General features: G+C 43.3%; 1 long non-coding RNA gene across 5 annotated transcripts in view; it reads left to right on the plus strand.

Moving 5' to 3' along the window:
• LOC138426571 (uncharacterized) overlaps nt 1–15,091 on the plus strand; it is a 79,655-nt gene that overhangs the window by 62,032 nt on the left and 2,532 nt on the right. For 4 of the 5 annotated variants that reach the window (XR_011251695.1, XR_011251698.1, XR_011251697.1 and 1 more), the window contains 2 exons: nt 11,500–11,587; nt 14,875–14,949. This is a non-coding gene — a long non-coding RNA (uncharacterized lncRNA). Of the gene's footprint in view, nt 1–7,323; nt 7,400–11,499; nt 11,588–14,874; nt 14,950–15,091 lie in introns of those variants that run through there. The other variant, XR_011251701.1, reaches the window with a different exon arrangement.

Genomic DNA, 15,091 nt, shown 5'->3' on the forward strand with positions numbered 1-15,091 from the left:
GAGCCAAACCTATCTTCTCTTTCTATGGTAACCCCTTTGCCCATAGAGAAATCAAGGGTGGATTTAGGGAAAAAAGGAAGACATGGGATACAGTGCTCAATCAGAGGAGGTGGGTGTGAGCTAGACTGAAGTTGGGGTGAATGGGACCCAGTCAGATGCCTCCCATCTGTTTGTGAGTCTTCCTATAGAATTGGCCTCAGTGTCCAGCAGGATTTAGAGGAGGCTTGTGACCCACAGGGCTTACACCCTCACAAGTGAGTGAAGTCTCTCATGGTGGCCCCTGAGTCATTGTGTCTGACCCTTTCAGGGATCCCTGGAGATGGTGCTGTAGCACCCCATTTGGCCTAGATCAAGCCTCTGCTTGACTCTTCCTTCCAAACTTGAGCTTTCTGAGAGAATTCTCTCCCTGACACTCAGCTCTGGCTCCTGATTTCAACCTCTTCAGAGCTGCCGCAGCCTCCTCCCTGTCTGTCTTGAGTCTTATTTGTTTATATTTCCCGATAGTTCATGAACTTTTAGAGATCACAGACCTCTTTGAGAAGCCAACTAATGCTATGGACACACTTCTTAGGAAAATGCACATGGCCATATTCATACACAATTTTGCGAATTGTTTTGGGAAGGTCACAGATCCCTTGAAGCCCAGGCTCAAGTCTGAGACCCTTGGCTAGGAACACGTTCTTTAATCTGACTTCAGTGGTTTCATATGCTATTCCTTCCTCTCTCAGCACCAGCTCAGCTCTAACTAATTCTGTACTCATTGGGCAATGTTTTGATGACTGGTTGAGGGCTCTAGTTACCTACATGACAGCAACAGTAACTCTAAATAGCTATGAGGAACATTTCAGTTGCTATAAATATCTATCCTTATTGGTAGGTTAATAGATTGGCATTATGACTTCTAAATCCATTCCCCAGCTTGCAAAAGAGTTTTAGAGCCTGATATCTGGGTGAAATAATACGGTTCATAAAACAGCAGTACTGAGCTACAGTCTCGGGCTGACAGTACATTCCCCCGCCCCTCCCCCCGCCCCTCCCCCCCCCCCCCCCCCGCCACCACCCCCACTCATCACCTCTAGTTAGTTAGAGGTTTGCAGCTCTGGATCTGTTATGTGGTATCATTCATATCCTCAACTGAACTTTGAATGTGCACTTCTCTAACTTGGTTGGGCTTTCTTCTGTTCTCACCTGAGCCTCTATTTCACAGAACACAAAAAAATTTAGTTAGTGGACATGCTGAGACCATTTCTTGCAGAGCCCATGGAGGGAAGAGGCTAGCCCAAGTTTCCACAGCTGGTTCCACAAGGCAGGGCTAGAACCCGACTACCTTCTATACCAGCTCAGTCTCAATTTCTCTACGCTTTATGAGCAATTTGGCCTGGAACTTTGCTAAAATGACTTAGGAAGTAGAGTCTGTACCATATGTATAGAGACACCTCATTGCCTGCTTTGGATAGATTCTTGAAAATTTGATAATAGGGTGAATTTCAGTAAGTTATATATCCTATTATGTCTTTCAAGACTACAGATGTATTCCTTCTGTAAAAGCTTTCAGCCTTGGGTATATACATGGATATAACTGAAAAAACCATGTGTTTAGAGGGAAAATAATTTTCTGATGAAATATTCAACTAATGTTTGGAATAAACCAACAAATACTAAAGTGTGAGATAACAATCTTTTTGTCTAGAGGAAGATATAGCCAGTCTATCTCTTCAAACTTTATATGCATTTTTCTCTACCCACAGGCAAATATTCCTTTTGAAAAGCTTTCTTCTTTCTGAGGGGTTTATCTTGCATGATTACTTTTAATTGTTTATTTAACAGCCTGGATTAGCTTGCTGCAATGTTTGCTCAGCATCTTGTGTAAATTCTTTATCATTAAAAGTCAGTTTTCCTGATGGCATTATTGAAATTTATTATTTCTATAAGTATGCCTTTCTCTGCAGTGGAGATTCTGTAAGTGGAATAGACAAAGGGAGAAATAATTATTTTGGTTTTTACTAGCCATGGGATAGTCTATTTTACTTCTAATTAAAAAAACTCTGAAAGGTTATACGAGATAACATTAAGTTTTGGATGCTTTAGAAAGAAAGTCTGATGTCAGTTTTCCCTCAGTTACTTGCCATGGTTATCTTTGCTGGGGCCAACATGATCAGAATAACTTTCTTTAGCCTGAGCCTGTGACCGGTACATTTTGTACTATAAATGCTTTCAGGAGGAAGAGCTTGAACAAGCTGCAGAGACGATCCTCAAACCTTATATTAATTAATCATTTCAGCCTGCTTCCCGCTAAACTTTTAATCAGAGCAGCTAATAGGAAGCAAACGGCTGGGTTTGGATTTCATCTCCTTTTGTTTTCCCTGCTCACTCTCTGGAAAAGGGGCTAATGAACAGTGAAACCGCTGAGTTTGAGCCACAGAGGAGAGGATGCTCTGCCTGGGGAGGCTGGTCTGTGTAGTCAGCTCCTGAATGATCGCAAGATGCCCCAGGTTTTTATGAAGGTGTCCAAAATAGCCAGGATCCAACACTGAGGGGAGTAAGGAGAAGAAAAGATGGGGTTCCAATGGGCACGATGTCTACTCTGTCCATCAGATTGAAGCTGCACTACTCCCAGAGAAGGCTCCTTAGAGAAAAAAATGTGAAAGGCAAACACTGGTGTGCAAAGTGTAACAAACTTGTTAGTGTTTACAGTACAGATGCTGACACTGTTTAACCTAACAGCACGCTGTTTTCTAAGCATCTTTCAGAGGGTAATTAAAAGGTTCCTACACACACTGAAACCAATTATAATAAAATTTTATTTGTAGGGAGTGCTCAAGACTTAGGGTAAAAAAAAAAAAATCAGGATTTATAACCCAACTGAAGATGTCTTCCTGCCACAGGCAACAGGGATGCTGCTGAGGAGAACCCAATTAAAGACCAGAACTTGGTTATGAAGGCGGAGACCTCAAATCAGCTTTTCTCTGACCAAACCCAGTGCTACTTTAATGAGAGAAAGAAAAAGTTCACTACTGCCACATTATTAAGTAGAAATTGGAAGAAAGAATGGGTTATTCCTTTGGGAAAAAAAGACCAAGGGAATGATGTGAGCCTGCCTGAAAAAGTTGCAGTAGCAGCAGGGTTTGGAAAAAATCAATGTTGAGAGGGTTCTAAGAAGATGCTTTTTTTTCTGGAGAAAAAAGCATTCTTCAGGCATAATAAATGGTTTATATTTATGTTTGTGGGTCATTGCCAAGGGAAAACAAAATCATCTAGCAGGTTAATCTGCATTCACTTCAGTTCAGTCCCTCAGTCGTGTCCGACTCTTTGCGACCCCATGAATCGCAGTATGCCAGGCCTCCCTGTTCATCACCATCTCCTGGAGTTCACCCAGACTCACGTCCATCGAGTCCATGATGTCATCCAGCCATCTCATCCTCAGTCGTCCCCTTCTCCTCCTGCCCCCAATCCCTCCCAGCATCATGAGTCAACTCTTCTCATGAGGTGGCCAAAGTACTGGAGTTTCAGCTTTAGCATCACTCCTTCCAAAGAAATCCCAGGGTTGATCTCCTTCAGAATGGACTAGCTGAATTCCAGGAGAGAAGCATTAGGAGATTCATCTCCTCATTCTGAGACCATCACTGACTGGCTATGTGACCTCAGAGAAGTCACTTTCCTGCTCTGAGTCTCAGGATCCTAGGATCTGTAAAGTGAAAGGAACACTTCCAGTTCTAGAAAGCCTCAATCTTGTTATAATAATACTCTGGATTCAGAAAATGTCTGCTCCTCTAACCCCTAAATAATTTGGAAAATACTGTCAGCCCTTAAACACCCCTCTGTAATTCACAGGCATTAGTTTCCTCTTATTGCAGTTGGAGTTATGGAGAGTCTGTGAAGTTAAGTGGCAGGCACAAGGTGACCTTGTCATTTTTCAGAGGAGGATAAAGAACTGTACTCCTGACTTCAGCCCAGAACTGAAGCCGTTCAGGCCAGAATTGTATGGAAAATGATAAAGATTCTGATGGAATTTGATGTATGGTGTTGTCCTTAATTAACTACATCAAATCAACTCAGTCATATGAGTCTTTCCATTTTTTCATCAGGCCTCTGTCGTTTTTGTTCTTTGACCAGAGCTCATCAACAGCAGCTATAGCTAAAGATTCCAGGATGGCAGTGATGTTGTCTTTTTACATAGTCTTTTGCTACACCTGTGGGGTGAGGGATGTGATGTGAGTACCTGCATGTGTGGGAACAGCTAATATATCACCAACTTCCTTCCTGGATGTTCTGACATTCATTCTCCACTTTCACAGCCAGTTCTGTCTTCAGGGTCTACTGGAAGAGATATACTGGGCTGAAAATTTGGGGCCCTTGCAAGGATATATCTTTGGCTGGCAGCTCTCACCCGTGTTTCTTGGCCCCATCAGTCAGCATGCTCCAGCTCCCTGCCACAGTCCCTGCTCCTGTCTCTGGGAGCTCCTGGGGGGATGTCAGCTATGACTGGCACATGGGCATATGATACTTTCACCCTCTCTCCAGGGAGAGAGACTCATAGGATGCTGACAATTGTCACTGCTGCTCGAGGGCCTAGTGTAAGTCCCTGGGCCTAGAGCTGAGGCTGTTTGAGTGTGTCATCTCTGGCTGTGGCCTGTTATGCTTGAACCAAACTTTTGTACTTCCTTGCTCTCTTTTCTCAAGATAGGGCTTACTTTATTTTTGTCATCCTTAATTATAGTTTACATCAGCGTTTATATTCGGAGAAGGCAATGGCAACCTGCTCCAGTACTCTTGCCTCGAAAATCCCATGGACAAAGGAGCCTTGTAGGCTGCAGTCCACGGGGTTGTGAAGAGTCAGACATGACTGAGTGGCTTCACCTTCTCTTTTCACTTTCATGCATTGGAGAAGGAAATGGCAACCCACTCCAGTGTTCTTGCTTGGAGAATCCCCGAGATGGGGCAGCCTGGTGGGTTGCACAGAGTCAGACACGACTGAAGCGACTTAGCAGCAGCGGCGGCATTTATATTGATTGTTTTTATATTGGTTTTATTGGAGTATAGTTGATTTATAATATTGTGTTTTAGTTTCAGTTGTGCAGCAAAAAGTGTATCAGTGATATATATATAGTGTATATATATCCACTCTCTTTTAGATTCTTTCCCCATATAGGCCATTACAGAGTATTGAGCCCAGAGTTCCCTGAGCTATATATTAGGTCCTTATTTTATGTATAGTAGTGTGCATATGTCAATCCCAAACTCCCAATTTATTCCTACTCCCTTACCCTCTGGTAACCATAAATTTTTTTTTTCTATGTCTGTGACTGTACTTCTATTTTGTAAATGAATTTATTTATACTCTTAAAAAAATCATTTATTTATTTATTTTTGGCTGTGCTAGGTCTTCATTGCTGGTTGGCTTTTCTCTAGTTACAGAGAGTGGGGGCTACTCTCTAGTTGTGGTGCAAGGACGTCTCATTGTGGTGGCTTCTCCTGTTGTGGGGCATGGGCTCTAGGGCATGTAGGCTCAGTAGTTACAGCTCCTGGACTCTAGAGCACAGGCTCAATAGTTGTGGTGCATGGGCTTAGCCTGCTTCTTGGCATGTGGGGTCCTTCCAAGTCAGGGATTGAACCAGTGTCCCCTGTACTGGCAGGGGAACTCTGCACGACTGAGCCACAGGGAAGCCCTGTATCCTTTGCTTTTTGATTCTACACCTAAATGATATCATATGGTACTTGTCTACCTGACCTATTAACTCAGTTTGACAATCTTTAGAGCAAGACTCGCTTTGGAGGGTCCTTAGTTTCTTCACACGAAGAGACTCATCATGTTTGATTCTTCAGGCTCAAGCTGAAGTGCTCACCTCCTTGGATTCTAAAGGTGGAGTCAAAGTTGCCCTTGGGCCCTTGATATCTTGGTACATGAAGTTAAAAGACAGAAGGAAGAGCCCTCAGTTAGCTTGCTTCTTCCTCTGGTGAGAGGTCTCACACTAGTGGATAGGAGGAGAGAATAGTATTTGGTGCCCCAGTTCAGTATCCTTGAAGCCCTCTCAGCATGCATCCCAGGCTCCCGTTGACCAAAGTAAAAAGTGGAGAACTTGCTTCTGTAATGACCATCTCTTATTTCTCTGCTTCTTCAATTCTTCAATGCCTGTCACTGGAAGTGTGATGTGTCCTTACGCTCCACCTGCTTGGTAGGAATCTCCATGGGGCTGCCTGTCTTGGCCTGACCACCATAGACGGGGCCTTGTGCTGTGAGCCCCTCCTCTTTCTTTCTTCCCCATCTATCCAGGGTGCCACTCCATCAAGAGCTGATCTTTTCTGAAAATGAGAAGCTGAGATGTTGCATAAGGATCATGACTTCGCCCTGCCTCTTTAGCTGGCTATTCCTGGTGGAATGTGATTAGATCCGAGAGCTGATACCCACCTTTTGGGTTTCGGGACAAAAGACCAAAAGCCTTGCCACAAACATGATGATGAGAGTTCACCTGGGAGTGGATGGGGACTGCCTGTGAGACAATCCACATGTGTGGCCCTTCACTCACCTCTTTACCATCCTTCAAGATTGTTATAAATAAAAACTAGTATGGCTGTCTAGACCTAGAGCATGCTGTCTCTCTGAAAGGCACTTGTACCTGTTACTGTTTAAGATAGTGCGTGTTGCCTGTCTGTTAGAATAAGGAAGGCTGACAGAAGAGAGCAAGTCTGGGGCTTCAATCAGTAGGCAACAGAGGAGTTGGAGGTGTATATAAAAGAATTTAAATGGTGACCAATGGAAGCCATGGTGGAAGAGAAGTGAGTGAGGATACAGAGAGAAGAGGGCATTGGAAATATTTGATCTCTGTTATTTCCGGGAGATCTGGGTTATTAACGCAGAGGTTAAAGGAGGAATAGGGTAAGTAGGTGGAGGGAAATGTACTGAGTAGGATGGAATGAACATTCTCCTTGGAGAAGTCAAGGTGAAGGACACTGTTAGATTTAAGGACAAGGGCAAGGGGACTGCTCTGGATGTTCTGGAAGGCTCACACTCCCAGCAGTCCATGTTGAGCAGATGGGAGGAAGGATGACTGAAAGAATGAATGAACACTGCCAGTATACTCCCTGAGCCTACGAAGACTTGTTGGGTGAGTCAGAGTTATTAATATAAATAGTTACGGTGGCAACAATATGTCCCAGTGACAGTCCTATTTTAAAAATTAACTTTAAAAGCTATTTTAAAATGTTGTTCTAAATCCTACGTGCATTCTTTTTTGCATTCTTTTGAGGACTCGAGTCTGTTATTTACTGTGTTTATTACTTTTAAGCATATGGGTGTACATATGAAGTCTGTCCTTTTTTTTCCAGAACTAGTAAACAGACTGAGAACAGGACCAATATAATCATATTCATTCTGCCATTGACCTTGTGCAGGCTCTCCAAGGTCAGTAATGGTGGTTGGATTTTTTGTCAGAATTGACTTGTTTTCAGCAGGAGCTGGATCTCCCGCCTACTAACATTTGTAATCTTTCCTTACTATCTAGCCTGCTGTAAAATTACTAGTACAGTTTCCCCAGGCAATGACTTTGTGGTTTTCTACTCTTTTATTGATCAATAAACAGTTTTAAACCAAAAACCCCACAGTGAGAATAGAAACTTATTTGGTACTTGTAACTACCTGCCTTGGATAAGAAAGAGGGATTGGAAAGATAAGAGCCTTAGGCTCCTGCGGTCTTCTTGATGCCAACACCAATAGATAAAACTAGAAAAATGCAGCCATGGGTTAAGAAAACAACAATTGACTACACTATGCTAAATAACCTTTTGTTTTGCATGGAATTAACCCATTGTTTCCTTGTCCCATGCTTATATGTATCATTTTCTGTAAACTTCAAGGATGCAGGCTTTGGCTTTTTAACTTGTGCCCCAAACAGTGTCTAACTCAGAGTTCATATTAAGGAAAATATAATGGAGCTATTGGAATTGAGAATAAGAGGGTGGATTTATAGCTCTGTTATATTGAGATTGGTTTCCAGTAATTTCCTTGCATAAATTTGATCTCTCCAGCTAGATTTAAGGAGAGACCCCAGGCCCTGTCTGTTTTTTTGCTTCCTATGGCAGCCAATTTACTATGAGCATAGAAATACCTCTAGGTAGTAATGACTGTGTTTCCGACGGTTATGGCTTCCCATTGACCTATTTGTTTTCTTTTGGCTTTGTTTTTGGGTAAATAGAATTTTGAAAATAAGTATAGTAAATAAGGTATCATTTTTTTAAAAAAGTAAAACCAAATCAATAACCAGCTAAGGATAACAGAAAATTTGTGATTTGAATTGAAAACTGTTCACGTGGGTGCATTTTGAAGGATGACAGAGTTTTCTTCTCACATTTGTTGATGTTTGTTTTATCCAAGGAGAATTCGAAGATAGGATGAAGTGAAAGTGTGTTGCTTTCTGGAGCAATGTTGAGTCATTTGCTTTTCTGATAAAAAATGTTGAGAAATGGTTGACTTTTGGTTTTCTTGTTTTTCGTGGGGACATCCCTGACAAATACCTGTTGTCTGTGTAATGCTTAGAATTCAGAAATGGAAAATTCAGTGATGACGCAGCAGGGTATCAAGAAAGAGGGAAGGATAAAAGAGCTTTTATAAATTCATCAAAGAGTAAGACTACTCTTTCCACAAATATTCCTTGAATAAAACACAGGTTTTAATTCACCCAACATGGAATCCAGATACTGGACCTGGAAGGGCCTTGTGTATGTCAGTTGCTCAGTCGTGTCTGACACTTTGCAACCCCATGGACTGTAGCCTGCAGGTTCCTCTGTCCATGAAATTCTCCAGGCAAGAATACTGAAGTGAGTTGCGATTTCCTTCTCCAGTGGATCTTCCTGACCCAGGGATTGAACATGGATCTCCCTCATTGAAGGCAGATGCTTTACTCTCTGAGCTACTAGGGAAGCCCTCTAGGGAAGCTACTAGGGAAGGGCCTTGGGAGCCTCTATTTCAGTCTGCTCATTTACATGAAAGGGAATGGATTCAGAGCAGCTCAGGGCTGTTTAAAGTGGCATAGTGAGTCAGTGGCAGAGCCTCCCACTCTGGGGCTTCCCTGGTGGGTCAGTCGGTAAAGAATCTGCCTACAATGTAGGAGACCTGGGTTCCATCTCTGGGTAGGGAAGATGCCCTGGAGAAGGGGATGGCTACCTGCTCCAGTGTTCTTGCCTGGAAAATTCCATGGACAGAGTAGCCTGGCAGGCTACAGTCCGTAGTGTCGCAAAAGAGTCGAACATGACTGAGCGACTAACACTTACTCTCTCTTTACTCCCACTCTGGCCCCCACCAACGGGTTATGAAGAGTGATTGCCACCCTTGATCTTCCTCTACTGTGACACCCACAGAAACAAATCTGTGCTCCAGTTACAGATGGGAATTCAAGTGGCCTTTGCCTGTCTGTTTTCTCCAGGTTGCCTCCTCAGGTTGCTGGGTACCTTGGGGCCCAAGGATCCCTTTATAGGGCATTGACAGGAATCCTGGGGATGGAACTGAAGTTCATTGTCTTGAGATCCTCGGCCCACTTCTCTGCACCCAGAAGTTGTCTCATGCCCACGGGCTCTGTGTGTCACAGCTGCAGCCTAGCAGACCCAGTAGCCTTGAGGCAGAAGGCCTTTCACTCAGCCAACTGATGAAAACTCTGTCCTTTTCAAAATGTCCCAGAAAGCCAAAATAACTCATATTTCCCACGCAACTTTAGAGCAGATTTATGCCCCTTTAAGAACACATGCGGTGTAAAAAGATGAAGGGAGAGAGGGCCTAAAGTTTTACATATGGCACCAAGGTAATCCTAGCCGAGTTGGCTCCTCTCCGGAGCCCGCCTGCAGGGTATAATTAGAATGGAGATAGCCATCCCAACAGATCTATACTTGAGCAAGTCGTGGCTGTGACAAAATTGGAACCAAGGCTAAATTTATCAATAACAGGGTTTAAAAAAAGGAAAAGAAGACAAATGAATTTGAAATTTCTCCTTGTTTATTTTAATGTGCAGAACATTTTCTAGCTGATTTATGCCACAGCTTCAGTATATTTTTCATTTTTTATTTATTTTGCAGTTAATTGGATTTCCAGGCTTTGCAGCCAGTCACTGCAATTGATCCCTGAAAAGATGGATTTATTGCTTAGACAGGCAGAGTTCTGACAATCTTCAGAGGCTGGAAAATGAAAGAAAACAGCCCATATATAGAATATTGTGGGTCACCATTGGGTCAGATCAGGGAAATATGTTACAGCTGGCAGGTTTATGCCAGAACTTCAATTCAAGTAATCTTCTTGAATGGGCAGCTCCAGGATCCAGTGGAATATTTTGTAGGATATTGTCAGTGATCCATGCTTAGGAGGAAATGTAGCTTAAGATGGAGACACCTAGGTAGATGTCAGATCCTGGATAGGTTGGATCTATGGTTGCAGAATTTTTGATAACTAAATTGGACACAGCTCACACGTTTGATGGCTCCATACGGAAGAGGACCTTATTTTTCCTGTTGGATGACTTTGTTGAAATGACATAATGGTTCAAGAGGCAGAACCAATACAGAACTCACGCCTTTAGCTACTCTTCCAGAAGTTTCTGGAAATTTGTCAGCTGATAAGCAACAGAATATTGCCCTTCATTCTGCAAAAGTCTGACATCCATTTAACCATTCCTCTACCTATGCATCCATTTATCCATATAATAATATTTTTTATTGAGCTTGTACTATATACTAAATCCTTTGCTTGATGCTAAGCATAGAAAATGAATATTTAAAAAATATAGTCCCTACCCTCACAGAGATTGTAATCTATTGGGCAAGCACTAATTACAAATTTGCTGAGAATTAGGAAAGAGAAATTCAGGAAGCTGCATGTACATATTACAAGTGGACCTACCCTGATCTAGGGGTTGGGGATGACTTTCACGAGGAAATGCTGTGAGCTGAGACCTGAAGGACTGAATAGACAATGGTCAGATCATATGTAAAATTGAACTCTCAGCCATAATCTGCAGCAATCGGCCCCCCAAACCAAATTATTATCTATAGTAACCAGCCTGGGCTGCCGGCCTGGCCTGTTGTCTATATAAGTCAGACGTGTAGGAAGTCAAAACAGTCTCCGTAGCAACCAGCCCAGGAGGCCAAACAATAACTCCTGTAACAATTGGTTCTAAACAGCCAGGACTTGATTAATAACTGACAGCTTCCCTAATTTTTATTCTTACTTCCAACTTAGTTCACCAGAGAAAGCCAGATCTGTACCCCTAACATCTCTACCGCTAATCACGTAGAATGCCCTGCTTCTAGTTTTCCTGCCTATAGCTTTCCTCTGCCTACAATCCCCAGTCAGGGCACACATGAAACCTTCCCTTTCTCTGTTATTAAGCAGTCTTCCTCCTCTGCCTGTCTGTGAGGTTCTGTCCAAACTCTAGCAGGAGGGGCTGACTCTCTTGCTGTACCAAGTTCTGGATACATAGACTTTGCTTGTTCTTACTTGGCTGGGTTTTGTTTTTTCCACAGACCTGAAGAATGAGCATATGTGGGCCAGATAGTGGTGGGAAAAAAATGTTTCAGAAGATGGAACAGCACATGCAAAGACTTTAAGAAGGTAAGAAAGACTAAGGCACACCCTTGAAACTGGAGTCGAACATGACTGAAACATGGAGGGTGAGGGAAAGACTGAGAGATAAGGCAGGACGTAGGGTTTTGGGGAGAAGGGCTGGGGTCCTGCAGGGCTTTTTGAGCTGTGTTGACGGTTTTGGCCTTTATCCTAACCAGAGCTTCACTTATGGCCGATGGCTTGGCACTTTTCTCCTTAACTAGCGTTTCTGCTCTGATTGGTCTCCAGCTGCTGTCTGCTGCTCTTCGTGTGAGCCACTTACATCCTGTTGTTGTAGTGAGGGCCTTCTGTTGTTTTAGTGAGGCAGATGCAGAGGTGACTTGCTGTGTGAGTCCTGCTGTATGCCAGGACCAGCTTCCCCATCCTTCTGGGCAATGATGAGGTGAGCCCTGACTTGCCCAAGCTCCTTTCTGAGCCCGACTCCAGCCGAGCCTAGGGGAAGAGGTTAGTGTAGCAGAGATTGGGACTTATTCCCATATCTGTTCTCACCTTCTACAGTGATAGAACACGCTGTCAACTAGATGAGAGATATTTCCCAGTCTCCTTTGCAGTTCAGTAATAGGCTTTCATCCAAGATCTGGCCAATGGGATTTGAGGGGAAGTGATACACGCAAACCCTCCCCTTCTTGCTGTCTGGAGTGTAGAGGTTGGTACCAAGGATGGCAGAATAGCCAGAAGGGGCATCATGACTGATGTGGACTGCTTACATTTGTAAAGTTAGGCGAGAGAGAAACGTATTTTTATCTCATTCAAGTCACTGTTATTTTAGTCTCTGCAACAACAGATGACTTATACTGCATTTTAATTTAGCAGTTTTCAAAGTGTGGTCCCTTAACCCCTGGAGTGGGGGACTGTGTCTCTGAGACTCTTTCATGAGGCTCCCCACAGTACTGACACTTGATTCGCCTTTTTTATTCTCTTTTTCCCATGATTATATAGCTGAAGTTTCTAGAGGCTACATGATGAGTGACATCACAACAGATTGAATGCAGAAGCTGATACATGAATACAACTGTCTTCTATTAGGCTAGATATTAAAGAGCTTTGCAGAAGTGAAAAATGTCACTCTTCTCAGTAAATTTTTCAGAAAATATAAAAATATTTGTTTACATCTTTATTTTTGCTATTTTAAAACAAATGCATGAAGAAACATTAAATTTTCTTCCATTTTAATTTCTAATGGTAAATATGGACAGATGTAACCCTGTCCATATTTTATGGAACATACATAAGAGGATTTTGGAATAGTTGATAACAAAATCCAAATGTTTGAGAGCCACTGTCTTAACTAATCCAGGCAGCTAGACCTTCCCTGTTGATAAGCAGTTACCAGCTCCAAGTCCCACTGTTTTGGGGATCAGCTGGGGCAGCTGCCACTCCTTTCTGCACCCTGTTTTCTGATTTCTTCTCTCTTGGTGTCCTTTGATTCTCTAGGAATTGACTTCAGTTGGCAGAATCCACTGAATATTTCTCCCTCCTCCATCCCTCATTGCTTCATCCATTCACTCAATAATGAAGCCTCCTAATATGGGCTAGAACTGTGCTTAGTGAAGGTTAAAGTTGACCAAAACATGGTGGCAACTTTGGTTTGGCTCACAGTCAAGCTGTGGAGAGAGGCTGTGAATGAACAGTGGCAGCTCAGGCACTCAGCACGTTAGTGATTGTGGAGAGTGTGGAGGTGATGCAGAGAAGGAGAGCATCAGCTCTGCACTGGGGAAAGTGGGAGCAGTGGGTCAGGAAGGCTATAAGATAGAGGTGACTTTGCAGGGAACTGAAAAATAAATATAAATTAACGAACTTCTGTGCAAGGACTGCCAGAAAGGGGAAGGGCACCCAGGCAAAGGACAATGCAGGGGGAGGGGCAGGGTGACTTCATAGGGCAGGGTGTTTTTGGAAAAGTCTAAGTGGTTCATTATGGGCTGAGGAGCTGGAAAGGAGCCAGGACCCATTAAGTAATGATAAACAATTTGACTTTTATTCTTAGGGTATGTGTTAGTCACTCAGTTGTGTCTCTTTGTGACCCCATGCATTGTGTCCTACCAGGCTCCTCTGTCCATGGAATTCTCCAGGCAAGAATACTGGAGTGGGCTGACGTTCCCTTCTCCAGATTTCCCCTGCCCAGGGATGGAACCCAGGTCTTGTGCATTGCAGGCAGATTCGTCACTGTCTGAGCCACTAGGGAAGGCAGCTAAAAATCACAGAATAATTTTAAGCAGAGAGTTATGTGATCATATTTGATTCTAGAACTGAATTGGAGGTTTTCCTCACCCTGTTTAGGGACTGTGTTCTTCGGCTTCCAAAAGATATTGATATATTTCAGCATGACTGGTGGGTGGGGCCTCTCTGGAGAGAAACTTTCATTCAACTCATAGCTGCTGATTACCGGCTCCTCCATTTTTGAGGGGAGGAGAAGGACAAGTGATTTTGAGTAAGGCTGGGAAAGTCTGTGTCCTTTTGATTCATCTGTCTGCAGAGACCCCTAGGCATTGGTGTCTAGATTCTAGGGAGGGAGGGGCTATATAATAACTAGAAAGAACTATTTTGGTCTGTAATTAGGACTACTTAACAGTTATAACTAATTATGCCTTTATAAGCTTGTGACTAATTATAAACACTTTTGAGCACTTCAATGTGTGCTAGGCACCTTTTATGCTACATGTATTAGTGCATAGAATCCTCATAGCAACCCTTTCAAGTAGGTCCTATATTATCTCCCTTTTTATGAACAGGGAAACTGAAACATGGACAATTTATTGAACTAAACAAACATTGCAGCCTGAGGCTGCACTCTTTTTATAAAATTAAATTAAATTAATTTAGTAATTAGGGTGCACTGGGTCTTCGTTGCTTGTGCGGCTTTCTCTAGTTGCCGCTAGTGGGGCTACTCTCTAGCTGTGGTGCGCGGGCTTCCTGTTGTGGTGGCTTCTGTTGTGGAGCGTGGGCTTCAGTAGTTGCAGCACGTGGGCTTGGTAGCTGGGGTTCTCGGACTCTAGAGTGTGGGCTCAGTTGTTTGGCACCCAGGTTTAGCTGCCCCACAGCACCTGGAATCTTCCTGTACCAGAGATTGCACCTGTGGCCCCTGCATTGGCAGGTGGGTTTTTTAGCCACTGGACCAGGGAAGTCCTGAGACTTCTTTGACTGTACTCTTGACTGCCACCCTGCACTGCCTTCCAGAGCAGAGCAGGGGACTCCACACAGCGGGCTGGGCAATCTGCAGAGGATGGAGGTCCTGAGGGTAAGTTCATTACCATCATAATTTTTCTTTTTTCATCAAGGTCAGAGTGACTGGAGAACACATGGATAGAGGTCCAATGAGCAGCTTCAGCATCACCTGGGGATTTGTTTGGAAGGTAAATTCTGGGGCCCTGCCTCAGACCTCCTGAACTGTGGCCCAGGAAGCTGTTTTTCATAATCCTGCCTGGGTGATTCTGATGCACAATAAATAGTAAAGTTTTAGAATTACTGAATTAGAGATGAATCCTGGTGTGTGTG

Source organism: Ovis canadensis, chromosome 1, assembly GCF_042477335.2.
Source record: "Ovis canadensis isolate MfBH-ARS-UI-01 breed Bighorn chromosome 1, ARS-UI_OviCan_v2, whole genome shotgun sequence".
In the NCBI taxonomy this organism is placed as follows: domain Eukaryota; kingdom Metazoa; phylum Chordata; class Mammalia; order Artiodactyla; family Bovidae; genus Ovis; species Ovis canadensis.